This window comes from Numida meleagris, chromosome 3, assembly GCF_002078875.1.
Source record: "Numida meleagris isolate 19003 breed g44 Domestic line chromosome 3, NumMel1.0, whole genome shotgun sequence".
Taxonomy (NCBI): Eukaryota; Metazoa; Chordata; class Aves; order Galliformes; family Numididae; genus Numida; species Numida meleagris.
This window is the reverse complement of record NC_034411.1, coordinates 73,731,011-73,746,944: the sequence shown is the minus strand read 5'-3', so window position 1 is coordinate 73,746,944 and position 15,934 is coordinate 73,731,011. Positions and strand designations below refer to the sequence as shown.

The window sequence follows — 15,934 nt, the reverse complement described above, 5'->3', positions numbered from 1 at the left end:
TCCACATTATGAGCCAACCCTGTCTGAATGCGAGACAGTAGTGTTCCCACGTGGTCAAGAAGGCCAATTCCACTGTGGCCTGCATCAGAAATTACATGGCTAGCTGGTCTAGGAAAGTGATTGTCACTTTGTGAAAGGCACTCATGAGGTCACACCTCAAATATTGTGGTGAGTTTGGGGCCACTTTCTATAGGAAGACTATTGAGTAATTTGAATATGCACAGAAAAGAGTAATTAAGCTGCTGAAGAGACTAGGAAACTCCTAAGGAGCAGCTGAGGGAACTGAAGTCTCTCAGCCTAGAGAAGAGGAGGCTGAGGTGAGACTTCATTGCTCTCCACAACTGCCTGAAAGGAGTTGCAGTGAGGAGGGTGTCCATCTCATTTTTCAGGTGAAAAGCAAAAGGACATGAAAGAACAGTCTCAAGTTGCACCAGAAGATTTTAGAATAGGTGTCAGTGTCATGGTTTTCATTGTTATTCCTTATCATGACATCATGCAGTAAGCTGTCAGTACTGGGGAGTTGGAGCTGTGGTTCCTGGCTCCCAGCAGTTTTGGATTGCTGTCTCTGTTGATCTGTGGATGTAGCATTTGAGAACATGGTCTAGTAGTACACTTAGTGGGCATAGGTAATGGTTGGACTTCATGATCTTAAGGGTCTTCTCAAATATATAGGATTTATGATGTGATGATTATCACTTAAACTAAGTAATTTAACTTTTTTTCCTGATGTTCACTCATCTGATATAATTTAATTCCTTCTTGGTCTTCATTTCTGTGTCTAAAATAACAAAGAACATATTGTGTCTTTCTCCTGATCTTAGGTGCCTTCCTTCAGCCTATTCTAGCTTCGAATTATCCTTTCTTGATTGTTGGTGATGAATTATATACAATATTTTGGATAATATTCTACCTTGACCTTGTACAATGTCATTGATTCCTGCTTATCTCTGAAAACATTTCAAATGATACGTTGTAGGATTAGTTTTATCATTTTCATGATCATATTACCTTCGTGCCACATAGTTGTCTATTATGTATAGAGACAGACTTTCTTCCTCAGTCATTCCCACATGATGAATTCTAGATTTACTGAAAAAAGTTATTAATTACTAAATGCATGGCCATATATTTAATAGCATTGAATTTCATTCTATTGTTTTTTTTTCCAGTACTCAGAGACATCAAATTCTTTCTGCATGGTATCCCAAGTTTCCTAACTTCATTTAACTCATATTCATTTAACTCATATAATATTTCTTTCAAGGTTATTAATGAAAGTATTAATGAAATAACTCCAGAGCTCAATGACTGAAGAACTTCACTGGCAGCATCCCTCTGCCTCAGTCCTTCCTGTTCTGTACTCTTGTTGTCACTATTCAGTCATTTCTTTGCATTTTTTATAACTGCCCTTATAATTTTTTTTCCTCCTCTTCTTAACTAACAGTTCCTGTGTGGTATCAGATTGATTGGGTACATTTTCTTCCTTGTCTAGATAATCAATTATTTTTTTGTGGAATGCTATCAAGTTAGACTGGCAATAACTTATTCTTTCTTTCAAAATGTCTTTCAGAAAGAGCCTTGCATATTATTATTTATCAGAGCAATGGGTTGTCACTCCCTGCCCTCTTTTTCATGTTTCATCTTCTGTTCTTCACTAATATGAAACAACTCAGGATATAAAACTTTATTAAAAATTCTAGTTATGAAGTATGTAATTTAAAGCTCCATTCTGCTGCAAGTTCTGGAATAAAAATGATTTGGTTCCTCTGTGATTTCAACATTTTTAAAATCTTTTTATTTTACATCAACTTCATTTGTGTTAATTTCCATTTCTGAACTTCTGTTCACATACTTATCACCTTTTCCTTCTTAGTCATCATCTTTCAATTTCATAGAAAACTGAGGAAATTTTTCATTTTACGAGATATCTTCTTATTCTCATTGTATATTACTCCAGGTTTTTCTTTTCCTTTATCTTTTATATTTATGTGATTGAAGCAACTTCTTATGGCTTGACTCAAAAACAGTATGTAAGAAGTATAAAAGTATAATCTTCTCTCATTTAATCCCTATGTAGTCTTTGTTCTGTTCCTTTCTTTTCATTTCAAATATTTCTTCGAGTTTCTTGTTTATCCATCTAGATCTGGAGCACTGAGACATTCATCCTTCCACTCCTTTGGGATAAGTGGTTCAGATGTTCCCCTTTGGTTTAAATAAAATCCAGATTGTCTTTCCATTCAAGTTCCTGAATGCTATAGAGTAGTTGCTATTACTGTTTGCTTCCTGTTTATCAGTAGTTGACCTTTCAAAATCAGAACATTAGTGACAAGCAGACTTTTCATTTATCTTTGCTTTTAATTTAAATTGAACAACAGATTGTCATTTGTTCCTTAAACCTATCTATCTATCTGTCTATCTATCTATATCCATCCATCCAGCTATCTATTTAGTGGTCTGATAGTCTATACCATAATTAGTTAACAAAATACCATCAGAAGAATCAATGCTTTAAGTTGATTTAATAATTAGTTAGTGAAGTAGACACTGTCATTTTGGGAATGATGAGAGCAGAAGGTACCGAAAAAATAGAATAGTGAGATTTTTTAATAGGAAAACTAGCTGATATATGCTACTAGCAACATATTACATTGACAAAATTTATAGCACTATGATATTATCTTAAAAATCTTTAAATATTAAATAGACTCATACTTGTATTGTTTGAGACATTACCAATGTCAAGATAGTCTGGCTGCAGACATTGTGTAGTTTCTCTAGTCAATGGCAAAAGTGGAAAATTGAGAATCAGTACATCTTTACCTGAATATTGATTGTACAATATCTGTCTTTGTTCTTTCTTGAATTAGCTGGTGGTCTATTGCCCATTAGCAAACAGTTACTCGAGCAGAAGCTAATGTTACAGATGCTATAAAAAGAGCAGCAGCAGAGCAAACAGATTTAAATCAGCTCAATTCCAACAAAAACTCTTTCATCTTGAAACAATTTAAACTCTACCAAGGATAAGTAAACAGAAAGAATATATTTTCTTTCACCTTCAGCTGTCAGTAGTTTCTTTTACATTCCCTGTCCTCAGATGCAAGGAAGATTTTTGTATCTGTCCTGGTACATGTGTCACTTAAGGTGTTAACATGGTTATTTTTCTTGAGCTTGCATAGTTCTTATTGGATTTACATGATATTTAATTGTGAGAATTTCTAAACTGAAGTTCCTTTTACAGATAGAGAGCTATCAATGCCACTACTGAAGCATCATCAACATTTCTTTTTTTCCCCATAAACACTGTTTTAATCTTATAGAAATATAAAAGCAACTTAGCAACTCAGCTTAATCTTACTTTTGTATCTATACCATCAGCATAGTTATCTGTGACATAGAGTCTTGAATTACCTTTATGCATATTATTCAAAAGTAAAACTTATTTTAAATCTAGCATTAACAGTCCTATCCTCTTAATTGTGCCAATAATTATGTAGGTACTTACTATATAAACTCTTCAGGCAAATGAAGAAATCATCTTCAGATGATTTCTGTTTGAAGCAGATTAAGAAGTACTCATGGAAAAAAATCCATCCATCTGCTGGGCTTTAAGATTGTCACTTCCATCAAAGGGAAAGTATCAAACATCTGTAATCGCAGTCCTCTTTAGTATCTGTCCACAATCTGAGAACAAAATGATGGGGAAAACTAAATTAATTAGCAGTGATATTAACATTGCTTATTTTGATTAATCTGGTTGATGCATCTGGCTCCAGCTGTTTAACAACAGAGATTGGTAGTAGAGAGGCCTTACAAATAAATTACAAGAAGGCACAAGAAGATATGTTTAGCTGTCTAGGTAGATGCTTCACACAAATATTTAAATCTCTCTACTCAGGGAAACATCTTCGGGACTGAGAAACAAAATGCTCTGCTTTCATACTTTGTGTTCTGTTAAATACCACTCTTGAGGAAAAACACAAAATATATGTATAGAAGTTCTGTGGTTGCTATTGCAACCTATAGGGAGACAGACATTCTTCTCTCCAATATATGTTTGGTGATGATTTTGCTAATCGCACATAAGGTTCCTAAAATATTTTAAGTCCTTGTTCAGCAGTTGCAAATTCTGTTGTGAAAAAACTCTGACTAGCATGGAACAAACATATCCTTCTCTGTTCCTTCCCCTCACATTTGATGTGTTAGGAAATAGGTAATTACCAACAGATGTTGCAAATTAGAATGTCATGATGTTACTTTAAATTTACTCCAACAACAGATTATCTTTCTACTAAATTCAGGGGTTAAGAAAATATGAAGATAATATTTCTTTTTCTTTGACCCATTCACCTTTAGTCTTGAATCAGGTCCAAGAACTAAAGCTAGTAAATCCAACATATTTTACTAACTGCCTGTATTTGTTGAACAGGTAACTATTCCCTAATTTATCCCTTAATCCATAAATTTCTCTCTTAGTTTTGTCCCTTAATCTGATAGTTGACAAGGATGATATATAATTATATATTATATAATATAATTATCTTACAGCAAAATGATTAGGTATGAATCAGTCATCTAAAACGTCTACATGAGAATCAGAAATACTGAACTAAGGACTGTAAAGAGTATTGTATAATTGCAGCAATGACTACTTATTGAAAATCTAAAAAAAGAGAATGCTTGAGAGGCAGAAAGCTTTTAAAAATGAAAGCTTCAAATTTTTTCCTAGTTTGTCACTGAAGGTTATCACACGCTAGGGTTGTAAATTGGACTATTCTTATTGAAGTATATTGTGGTGATAGAGGTATAGTTTCTTATAAAATTCTTTATAGGCAAAAATAATATTTATTTTAGTTAGAGATAAATCTCATTAATTTGTTATTCCATTGTTTTCCTTTTTAGGATGTTGGGAACAAATGAACTTGCTAGAAATCCAAAATAAATAAATGTTAGAATACATATATTTTTAATATATATATTTTAATACATATATATTTTTTAAGTACAAATTACTTTAATCTCATAATTCATAGGAAAAAAACCCACAAAATTTACTGTCTAGTTTAAAAACAGTTTTATATATATATATATATATATATATATAAATTTTTTAAGGAGTCTCGATTCTCTTTCTCACTTAAACTTGTAACTAGATTTATTAAACATCTTTCAAAGGATAATTTTGTGTGTAGTTAATCAGAAATACATACCTGTTTCAATGAGAACAAAAAATTATTCCAGTGTCTACACTTTATTATTTACTATCCTCTTAGATTTATTTCCTGAGCCAGTTCTTTTGAACATTGATTACAGCTCACAAAGAGATATATGAAATATAAATACATAGAAAAAATATAAAATTACAAACCTTTGAAGTTTGTCTCATTAATTAGCCTGTATACATTTTCATGGGTTCATTGTTGTCATTAGCTGAAGATGTGACAGATTCAGATTACGGTAGTTGCTAAGGATTTTTGGGCTTCCATAGTTTTAGGGAAAATTTAAAATAAAATCTGTGTATTTTGTTGATTAAAACGGGTCAACAGAGTCATTGTAAGCTACCATGCAAGCTTTTCTTTGCTGTATATCACTGAGTACTAATTTATTGAACAATGTCCTTTTAAATACCAGTGATGCTCTATCTGTTCTGGAAACGTAATTACAGGTTTGCAATCTTCTCACACTTCTTCCGGGCTCATACTGGTATAACTTAATCGTCTGTAATAGAATTATTCTTGATTTACACTGCTCTATCTGAGCTGTAGAGCCAGCCTATGAAATATTTAACTTGACTCCTGCAAGCATGCACTCTGAAATTTGCAGAATTGAGTATTTAATGTAAAGAAATGTGCAAGTACTCCATAGGCATACCATTATTTCCTTTATTGTAAAAGCAGATCAATATTTTCTTGTTTTTCTTCCAAGAAGTTTTCATAGGTTTGTTTTGAGCTATACAGTTACAGAACACATCCTTGAGCTGTACAAACCAGTCTAGATCCACTTTTACTACCACTTGTTTCAACGGCAAAACTGTTGATAATTTCAACAGGAGAAATCCCTTCCCTGGCAAATATCTTTTTTATATATAATTTGGGGATGGAAACAAATGAGCTACTTTAAAACAAAGGCTGTCCTAGCAGCTTACTATTTGTTATTTCCCAGATTCCTTTTCAAAGAGAGTGAAGGAAGCATGGGCAGTTGTATCAATGAGAAGACCATTTCCATCAAGACTTGAGCATAATGTCTTTTAAAGTCCCTTCTTACAAATGCCAGCATTTGAAAAGGACAAACAGGGAAATAAACCTCAAAAGGGATGACAATAAGATATGGAGAGGAAGTGGGTGGGATAATGCATCTGAGAAGCAAAGCCCCTTATAAAGGCACTGAAGAGGTTTAAGGTTCTGTTTAGTGACAAAAGGAGTCATGGAATGGGGCACAATTTTCCCGCAGGATTTTTGTCTTTTGATGTATTTGAAACATAAAATTTCACAAAAAAGGGGTAGTTTGTATCTTGATAGGCTGGAAGTTTGTGTAGTTGACTGTGTCTACGTGTAGACGAGAGAAGTATAGTGCCAGCAATATCTTGCTGTATGTAAAATCAACTGAATTTAACATCAATTGTGAAAAATACACAAGATCTGAAAAATGCCAAGTAGTATTTGAAAGCATATGTATCAATTAATTTTCCTCCTCTTAGTATGTATGATGTCTCTGATGACAGACACCTAGACTTGATCCAGTTTTAGGACTTCATCTGCCAATAGTGTTATTTTAGAGCTTTATGATGGAAAAGGAATGGAAGTGAACCACAGCATTGTGAAGAGCCTGTAATTTTAGCCATGGTAAAGTGACTCCAATATGGGTCTCTATACTCAGAGTGGGTATTGACTGAAAAAAGAAATTGACTAGGATTTAGTGATCTTTTTAGAGGGCATCCCCACTGTTAGAGCTCTTCTGGAACCTTTCAAACTGTATTTGCCTTGGTACAAATCTCACAGGATGAATTATTATGTTTGTGGCAGACAAAATAAAGAGTGAAAGAAGAGTAAAGATTTTAAATGAGAAGTATTCTTTGTCTATGTGTCCTAAGTAAATTATGCATACTGAAAACTTCGTTTCTGTGGCTAATGCTCTTGACATATCACAGCAATTCAAAAAAACTGCTTAATTCCTCTGAGATGTGAATTTTCCCTGATGCATCAGGTACACAGATCCATTTGTAACAATGCTCAGCCACTACTCACCTTTGTCCTCCATATAGTTTATAACATCACAAATGTTTCCATATGAAAGCATTCAGAAGCATACAGATTCATCATAGGAGTTTGCTTCTGATTATTTTAATAATCCCTTGTCTTCCTTTTGCACTAAATATCAGTGCAATAGAGTTATCCCTCTGACAAGTGGTCAGAAATTCTTTCTCTAAAATAGTCAGAAAAGCTGCTGAAATTCAACACATTTTTGCTCAATCATTATTAAAACTTCTAGAGGAATTAAATTTGGTTAGCCCTATACTTAGGTTCTGAGTAGAATAATGCTTATATTTTATATTATGTTTTCAGTGGGAAAGAATTAGTGGAAAAATGTTTAGAACTGGCCCCCCAAAACCATTGTTACAATTAAGCTTCCTTATTGCTTAGTACCTCTTATTTCGGTATCATACGGTCAACTAGCATTTGGATCCTTTCAGGCTAGGCCTCAGTTGTTCTGTGCCAAGCTCTGCAGTTATGTTGTCCCATACTTTTTCTTACAAAGCCTGCATCCTCTGGTGCAGCTACATGTACTCACACTGTTTCTGTGTAATAGAGGTGGCTTCTGCTGATCATTCAACATAAAAGGACAATCCAGTCATAGAATTTTGTAATGTCCTTTCTTACATTAGGCCTTCCACATTATAGTAACATACTCAAATCAAACTTTTCTCAGATACAGGCATAATTCTGCGCAGAATTAACTGTCATGGTTTAGTTTCAAAAGCAAATTTGTGATCCAATACAGAAGTGCTGTCATTGCTCCAACCCTGAATGTTCTCCTGATAAATTGTTACAGGGGGCAGGAGAAAGATGTAACATACAAAAAGAGAGCAAAGTTCACTAGAAACAGAATTGTGTTATTTTCTTGATTTGTTGAAAATGGTTATTTTAAAGTATTTCTTTGTAAAGACACTATAGCAGACAGAAAGAAGGCTAAATAAGTTGAGGAAAGAGGCTGATTGAAAGAATCTGAAGGTGCTGGAGGTGTTTGGACCAAACATTGATCACGGCAAACAGAGAAGTGCAGCTCATTCTGGTGGAAATATTGTCAGGATCTGCCAGTCACTGCTCAGGCTTCTCTGCTAGCTTCACTCTTTGGGGTATTTGCTAATAAAACACTAAATATGAAAACACTAAATGTCATCCTGAATTTCATAATTCATGTTAAAACTTTACATTGTGTGAATTTATCCCTAAACTTTCTTTTACTGAGAAAATGTCATCATCTGATTTAGTACTTCTCAGCAGCAGTCCTTAAGAGTAGCGGCTTTAGCCTACTTTGTGATAGTTGAATCAGTACAAGTGGAATAGAAACTTCAAGTGCCAAGCAGCCACACAGTTGCACCTTCCTTGCTGAGGGAAGCCTACACCTTCTTGAATGTGTACAGTGAGAAAAGGGCCAGAGCAGAGAATCTGCCCTATGGATGCTAATGCCTTCCATGTTGCTATCACTCCATCAGACCACCCCAGAAAATAGTTCAGATTCTGGAGTTTTTATGAAGACCTTCAGAATGAAAATATTACAGCCTTCTTACCAGTGCTTTTGATTTTGCATCAGTGCAATCACATTAGGAGAAAAACACAAGGGAGAATTCAATCCTATAACTGAAACAGAAAAATCCCTTTGGCAGATTAGTTCAGACCAGTGTTTGAAGAGTATTTTGTGTGTATGTCAGGTTCTTTTCTGATCTCTAAGTAGTCATTTTGATTCATTTCATTATAGGCTCTGCAATACCTTACAAGAGAAAGAGAGAAACAGAGCATGAGACAAAATAATAATAATCCTTGAACGATTAAGTCTTTCTCCTGCCACAACATTAGATAAGTCAGACAACTATTTTTTATTCAAATATACAAGCAGTAGTGAAACTGGGTTCAGCATAGTTAGCGACCATAAGGAGGAAAAAAAAAGCACAGAGGAATGCAGGTTAGAAGGGGACGCTAAATGAAACAAAGGAGTGCTACATCATGGACTAAGACATAAATAGAAGTATGAATACCACCTCAAAAGCAGAATAAACACATGCTGTAAAGACAGTCTGATCTTTTCCTTTTAAAGGCAATAGGACTTATCCCACTGATTACTGCAGGAGAGAAAGCAGACTTTTATTCTCCAGCCTTGTTTCTTTTTACCAATCTGGTTCTTTTTCTCTCAGTTTTGACTTTCTCCATAGGCATCCCGAGAGCTTCTGTTAATTCATGTTGTCTGTTATAATTTTTCCTTCTATAGTATTGCCTTTTTATTTGATCTTTTTCTGAAACTGATATTTTAAACAATCAAAGAAAATCATTCTTCAAGGGATGCTCCAAAATTAATGCCTCCTATTTTATTATGTTTGTCCATGATTTCAGAGGCAGATGTTGGTGGTATGGCAGAAGAGGTTGAATCTTCCCACCAATGTTCTGTCACATTTTGTTGCCATGTGATAGATGGCAGCAGAGAAACAATCTGACAAAATGGCGTCTGAGGTGGAAGTGTGTATGAAGCAAAGGTGTGTCACTGAATTCCTCCCTGTGGAAAAAATGTCACCCACTGACATTCATAGACACTTGCTGAACATTTATGGAACAGTGGATGTGAGCACAGCGAGGGTGGTGGGTGGTGCATTTCAGCAGTGGCGACAGCGACATGAAAGACAAGCCACCTTCTGGTCTGCCGTGCACAGCTGTCACACCACAAAATAAAGAGCTTCTTGATTATCTCTTTCAAGTGAATTGGCAGATTGCAAACAGGGAACTGTTTATGGAGCTGAATACCAGTTTCAGTGTGTTGGAAGTGATGGTGGCAACATTGGAATATTGCAAAACTTTGTGCCATGTGGGTCCTATGAACGCTTACACAGGAACAGAAAGAACACCATATGCAAGTTTGTCAGGACCTACTGAACAAATACGAGGCTGAAGGTGACAGTTTCCTGGATCACATCATTACTGGTGACAACACATGTTGATACCACTACAAGCTGGATTCAAAACAGCAGTCCATGGAATGGTGACATGTGAATTCCCTGTCAAAGAAAAAGTACTGAGCACAGCCCTCAGCAGATGAAGTACTGTGTACTGTCTTTGGGGACGAGAAAGGAGTGGTCCTTCTGAATTTCCCGGAACTCAGAAAAACTATCAACTCTGACCACTACATCAAAACTTTGACTAAGCTGAAGGCTTGAGTAAGGCCAGAGAAGACAACCTTTCTCTTGCAACATGATAACGGCAGGCCTCATACCAGTTTGAAGACCATGGAGCACATTGCCAATCTTGGCTGGACTGTCCTACCTACCACACCCACCGTATAGTCTGAATTTGGTGCCTTCTGACTTTTGTCTGTTTGGGCCTATGAAAGATGGACTATGTGGGCAAAATTTTTCTACCAATACTGTGAAACAGTGGGTCACCTCTGGTGGTGCAGACTTTTACAAGTGCAGCATGCAGGCTCTTGCTCATTGCCGGAAAAAAAAATGCATAACTAATGGTAGTGACTATGTTGAAAAGTAATGTTTTGTAGCTGAGAATTTGCTCTATCAAACAGTATTATTGTTCTCTTCGTACTGTTGTAATTTCCATGAAAATAAATAAGAGGTATTACTTTCGAAGCAAACTATTCCAGGAGCAAGTGAACATGCAAATATCATTGAAAATCAAATGACAGTGCTTGTTTATTAAACATGAGATGAAAAAAGTTAAAGCAGAAAATGAACTCTTAACATACCATGTGAATTTTCACTTGTTGAGTGGATGAAATACTTATCAATTGACTTTTCCAATTATTAACTAATTTATTTTGCAAAAGATTCATTAATTCATTTATTTATTTATTTTTCCCTGATACAAGTTCCTACATAGATCATCAGGTTCAGATCTGTTTCAGTACAATTATTTTTAAATGCTGAGTTTCTGTATTTCTAGTAGGTTTTTTACCTCAAGATTCTGTCAGTATGTATGGAAATCAAAGTAAAGGAAATTGTTTCAATGGTTGATGAAGTTGATTCATTTACTAAGAACAGGCTTCAGAAAACATTTTAATAACTATTTATGAAAACATTGATTGATGTGTCATGAATGCTTTTAGGAAAATGAACAGGAAGCCCATCTGAAATTTCTTAAATGAAAACAGTTTGAAACTTGCTATTAATATTATTTCCTTCACCTTTCCGCTGCCTCTAATGAACAATTCAGTTGACTTTGGTACAGCTGTTCCCATTCTTGAATTTACTTTTGTACTTAAATATCTTATTTGAGGAAGATAGGCTTTTGTTTTCTGCACTATTTTGATCTCGCTTCTTACCTGTATCTCAGCAGCAGGATTCATCTATCATGTTATCTCAAACTTGCATGTCTAGTCTAAACTAGTAATCTAGCATTCTTCTGTGGCCAGTGGGGAAAGATAGTTATCTCAAGAAGGTAATTTCTTCCATCCAGAGATGAAGTGTTTGCAACTGGTGAAATGAGTTGTTCTCGGAAGGCACTATATTTATTTAAACTGTAAAAGAAAAAGAAATAACTGCTATGTCTAGAATCTTAAAGGCTAGACAGCAGTGGTAGGGTTGGGTGAAAACCTCACAAGAAACTAATGACCACCTACTTTCAGCAATTGTTGTGAATTTTGTAGGCTACTTTTTCATCCATCAAAAAAGCACCCCACAGTTAGAAACCAAAACTAAATATTGAGTTGCATTTAACTTATTAAAAAAAGGTGTGGCCAGCAGGGCAATTGAGGTGATTGTTCACCTCTATCTGCCCTTGTGTGGCCTCATCTGGAGTACTCATCCAGGCTTGGTGTACAAGAAAGATTCGGAGCTGTTGGAGTGGGTCCAGAGAAGGGTCACGAAGATGATCAGAGGTCTGGAGGACCTCTCTTATGAAGAAAAGTTGAGGGAGTTGGGCTTGTTTAGCTTGGAGATGAGAAGGCTCAAGGGAGACCTCTGAAAGAGGGAGATATAGGTTAGATGTGAGGTGGAAATTTTTCACTTTTGAGAGTGATGGAACACTTGAACAGGCTGCCCAGGGAAGCTGCGAATACCCCATCCCTGAAGGCATTCAAGGCTAGGTTGGATGGCGCCATGGAGAGCCTGATGTTGTGGTTGGCAAACCTACCTTCAATAGGGTGTTGGAATTAGATGATTCTTAAGATCTCTCCTAACCCATGCCATTTTAAAATTCCATTATGTTATTTTAATGTTGTAAATATTCGAAAAAAAAGGCAAAATGTTTAATAAATATGTTACCATACAGATCATTTCTTCATCTGATGCTCATCGGAATATATTTTCCACTTTCTGTCCTACAGGTAGCAAAATGAATTTGCTTGTCAGATGTTTTCATATTATACCAATAGGTGGCGCTGGAAATTTCTGTATTTTTGCAAGAAAAGGAGAATGACAGAGATGTATCTTTTTATCAGTACAGGTGCATACTAAAAACTAATACTTTTGCTGCCTGGAGAGCAGCAAAACAGAAATACTGGCATGGCCTGCAGCTCTTTCTTATGACTGTTTGATCTTTCAGCTATAAAAGTACTATTACTATTAATTTGTAATACTTTTTTTTTTTTTTTTTATGCTACATATACTTGCTGCAGAAATTTAGAAACCAAAGAGACTTGAGTCATACTTCCTGCTGGCATAAGTGGGCAAAATTTGAATGGCTGAAACAGTTTCTCTGCCTATCAAACAAGTGTTGGATTAGGAAATTAATACTGTCTTGGAACATAGCTTAACGCTGTTCAAATTTGTGGTTATTGTGGCAAATACACTCCAGAATTTTTTTTTCCAATTAAATACATATATTTTTTAATTGGCGTAATAAACTGAACATTAAAAAAAACACAGGATAGTTATGATGGTATTTTTCATTGCATCTTTGAAGGATGCAATGCAAGTACCCCTTTACCTTGAATTTATGCAATGGAAACATTGAAAATCTGAATGACTAGGACTAGTTTAGTGATTGGAATGATTGCTTTAGACCGATAAACTCCCTTAAGATATCCTGAACACTGACAAAATAGCACTGTATGAGAAACTAATTCCTTTATTCACATTCTTTTGGTGGTGATAATTTCAGAGTCTTCACATGAATGCAACTACTTGAATTCAGTGCAGAATAAACAGACTAGCTTTACAAAACCTGAATTATCAGTCTTCTTTTGGATATCTTCTCTTAACATGAACTGTAAGAATACATGTTAGTATATAAGCCATAGATGGCATATTTAACTTTCCCCTCACAAAAAAAAAAATTGTTTAGATAGTTAATAATATTTAAGCACACACTTTAAATTAATTTCCTCAAATAAGGACTCCTCTCTGCCTCTGTGCCTTCTCCATGATTAATTGTTAATTTGTTAATTGTTAAATTGTAAATTGTTAGATTTGTTAATTGTTAAATTGTAAATTGTTATTGTTAATTGTTAAATTGTTAATTGTTAAATTGTTAATTTCTAATAATGATAATGAGGATGTTCTATTTAAAATACACAGCATAAAATAGCAAGAAATATTTTCTGTACTTTGCTAACTGCCACAAAAAGTTTCTTGTCTGATTTTGTAGGGAGACATATCTGCGTGACTACCTTCAGTCCAGACTACTAGTACACCTCCTCTTGCAGAAAAATTCCCAAGGCCTTTTCCAGCCCTTTAGCTTATGAAAGAGTCTTTTCTGGTAAACTGAGGTCTGATCCAGTTTCATCCTAGCTTTAAAACAAGGTAAGCCAGACACATCAGCAGTCATGTCATGTACACATGTATGTACCAGTATTAATAAATAATAAACAGTCTCACACATATTTAGCTGTATTCACATATCCTTGATCCTTTAACGTAAGAACCATAAGTACTGCAGTAGCTTTGAGCAAACAGACAAGCATACATATCCTGTATTTTAAACTTTATTCTAACTCCATCTGAACATAAGGATGAGTGGTTAATGCTTTGAAGGCAATTCATAATTTTTCACTCAAAACCAGGCACTGTATGGAAGCTGGTACCCAGCTACCTGGGAGAATTACCTCGGAATATATCCAATGGGAGTACAAGTTACTAGGGACTTAACCCTGTGAGTTATCAAATAGCTTCAGCTTTCATTAGAAGTCGTAGTGGGTGGGGGAAAGCCTGAGAAAGTTAACACCTTTCATAACTGTGCCCAAGATGAATTAGTGCAATATACCTAGTGTCATGTCTTACTGCTTAATTGACTACCTCTAGGTATGAAATAGTTGGCTTTATAACAGAAAAATCATTTTGATTTATTTGATGCATTGTATATCATAAAGAAGCATGCATGAGGCTATTAATGTCTTGCATAGCTGTCATATATTCCAAGGGCACAGATAATATATTTTATCATATACAGCACTAGACTATTGTGGCAATTATGCTAAAATTTTCTGGTTTTGTCTGTTAAAAAATTTACTTTTTATTATATTTTTCCTCACATTACCCGCTCTACTTGTAAGAGTTGAACAGTGCTTTTGGCATAAGTGACTATATTGTAAATACTGCAGATCTTTAGTTGGAACAGAACAGTTGGAAATACTGACTAAAAGTGAAGATTATAACAAATCAATTTCTGTTAATTTATTATAGGCAATTGAGTTGTTAATTGCTCTCTTTGGCTCATAAACCTCAAGGTTTATTTGGGAGAGGTCAAGTGAATGGTCACATTCTCTAAATAAATGTGGCTCTGTCACATGAGAAGAATGTGTCTAGTGAGTATGATCTTAGTCTTTTCCTAAGTTTTCTAGCGCTGTTGAAAGTATAGGATTGATTAAAAGGACAAATTTTAAAATATCTTAAATCAGTTTAGAAACTAATGAATTTTGTCACAAAGTTCAGTTGGCATGATGGATGCAAGAGATCTTCATAGGGCTTCATATAATCAATAGTTGTATTTGACTTTTCTAGGAATCATCATCATCACAGAATCATGATAGAATGGCCTGGGTTGAAAAGGACCTCAAAGATCAAGTTTCAACCCCCCTGCTCAGAGTAGGGTTGACAACCACTAGACCAGGCTGCCCAGAGCCATGTCCAGCCCTGCCTTGAATGCCTACAGGGATGGGGCATCCACAACCGCCTTGGGCAACCTGTTCCAGTGTGTCACCACCCTCTGAGTGAAAAACTACCTCCTAGCATCTAACCTAAATATCTCCTGTCTCAGTTTAAAACCATTCCCCCTTGTCCTATCGCTATCCATCCTCGTAAACAGTCGTTCCCCCTCCTGTTTATACGCTCCCTTCAAGTACTGGATGGCCACAATGAGGTCTCCCTGCAGCCTTCTCTTCTCCAAGCTAAACAATCCCAGTTCCCTCAACCTTTCTTCATAGGAGAGGTGCTCCAGCCCTCTGATCGTCTTAGTGGCCCTCCTCTAAACTCATTCCAAGAGCTCTGCGTCTTTCTTGTGCTGGGGCCCCCAGGCCTGGATGCAGTATTCCAGATGGGGCCTCACAAGAGCCGAGTAGAGGGGAACAATCACCTCCCTCTCCCTGCTGGCCACTCCTCTTTTAACGCAGCCCAGGATATAGTTGGCCTTCCCGGCTGCAAGTGCACACTGCTGTCTCATGTCCAGCTTCTTGTCCACCAGGACCCCCAAGTCCCTCTCCGCAGGGCTGCTCTCAAGGAGTTCTTCCCCTAGTCTGTATAAATACCTGGGATTTCCCCCAGCCCAAGTGTAGCACCTTTCATTTGGCC

General features: G+C 35.8%; 1 long non-coding RNA gene across 5 annotated transcripts in view; it reads left to right on the top strand.

Moving 5' to 3' along the window:
* The window catches only part of LOC110396599, a 75,931-nt gene extending 60,704 nt beyond the window's left edge, over positions 1-15,227 (top strand). For all 5 annotated transcript variants that reach the window (XR_002437095.1, XR_002437094.1, XR_002437093.1 and 2 more), the window contains one exon: positions 13,797-15,227. This is a non-coding gene — a long non-coding RNA (uncharacterized LOC110396599). The remainder of the gene's footprint in view (positions 1-13,796) is intronic.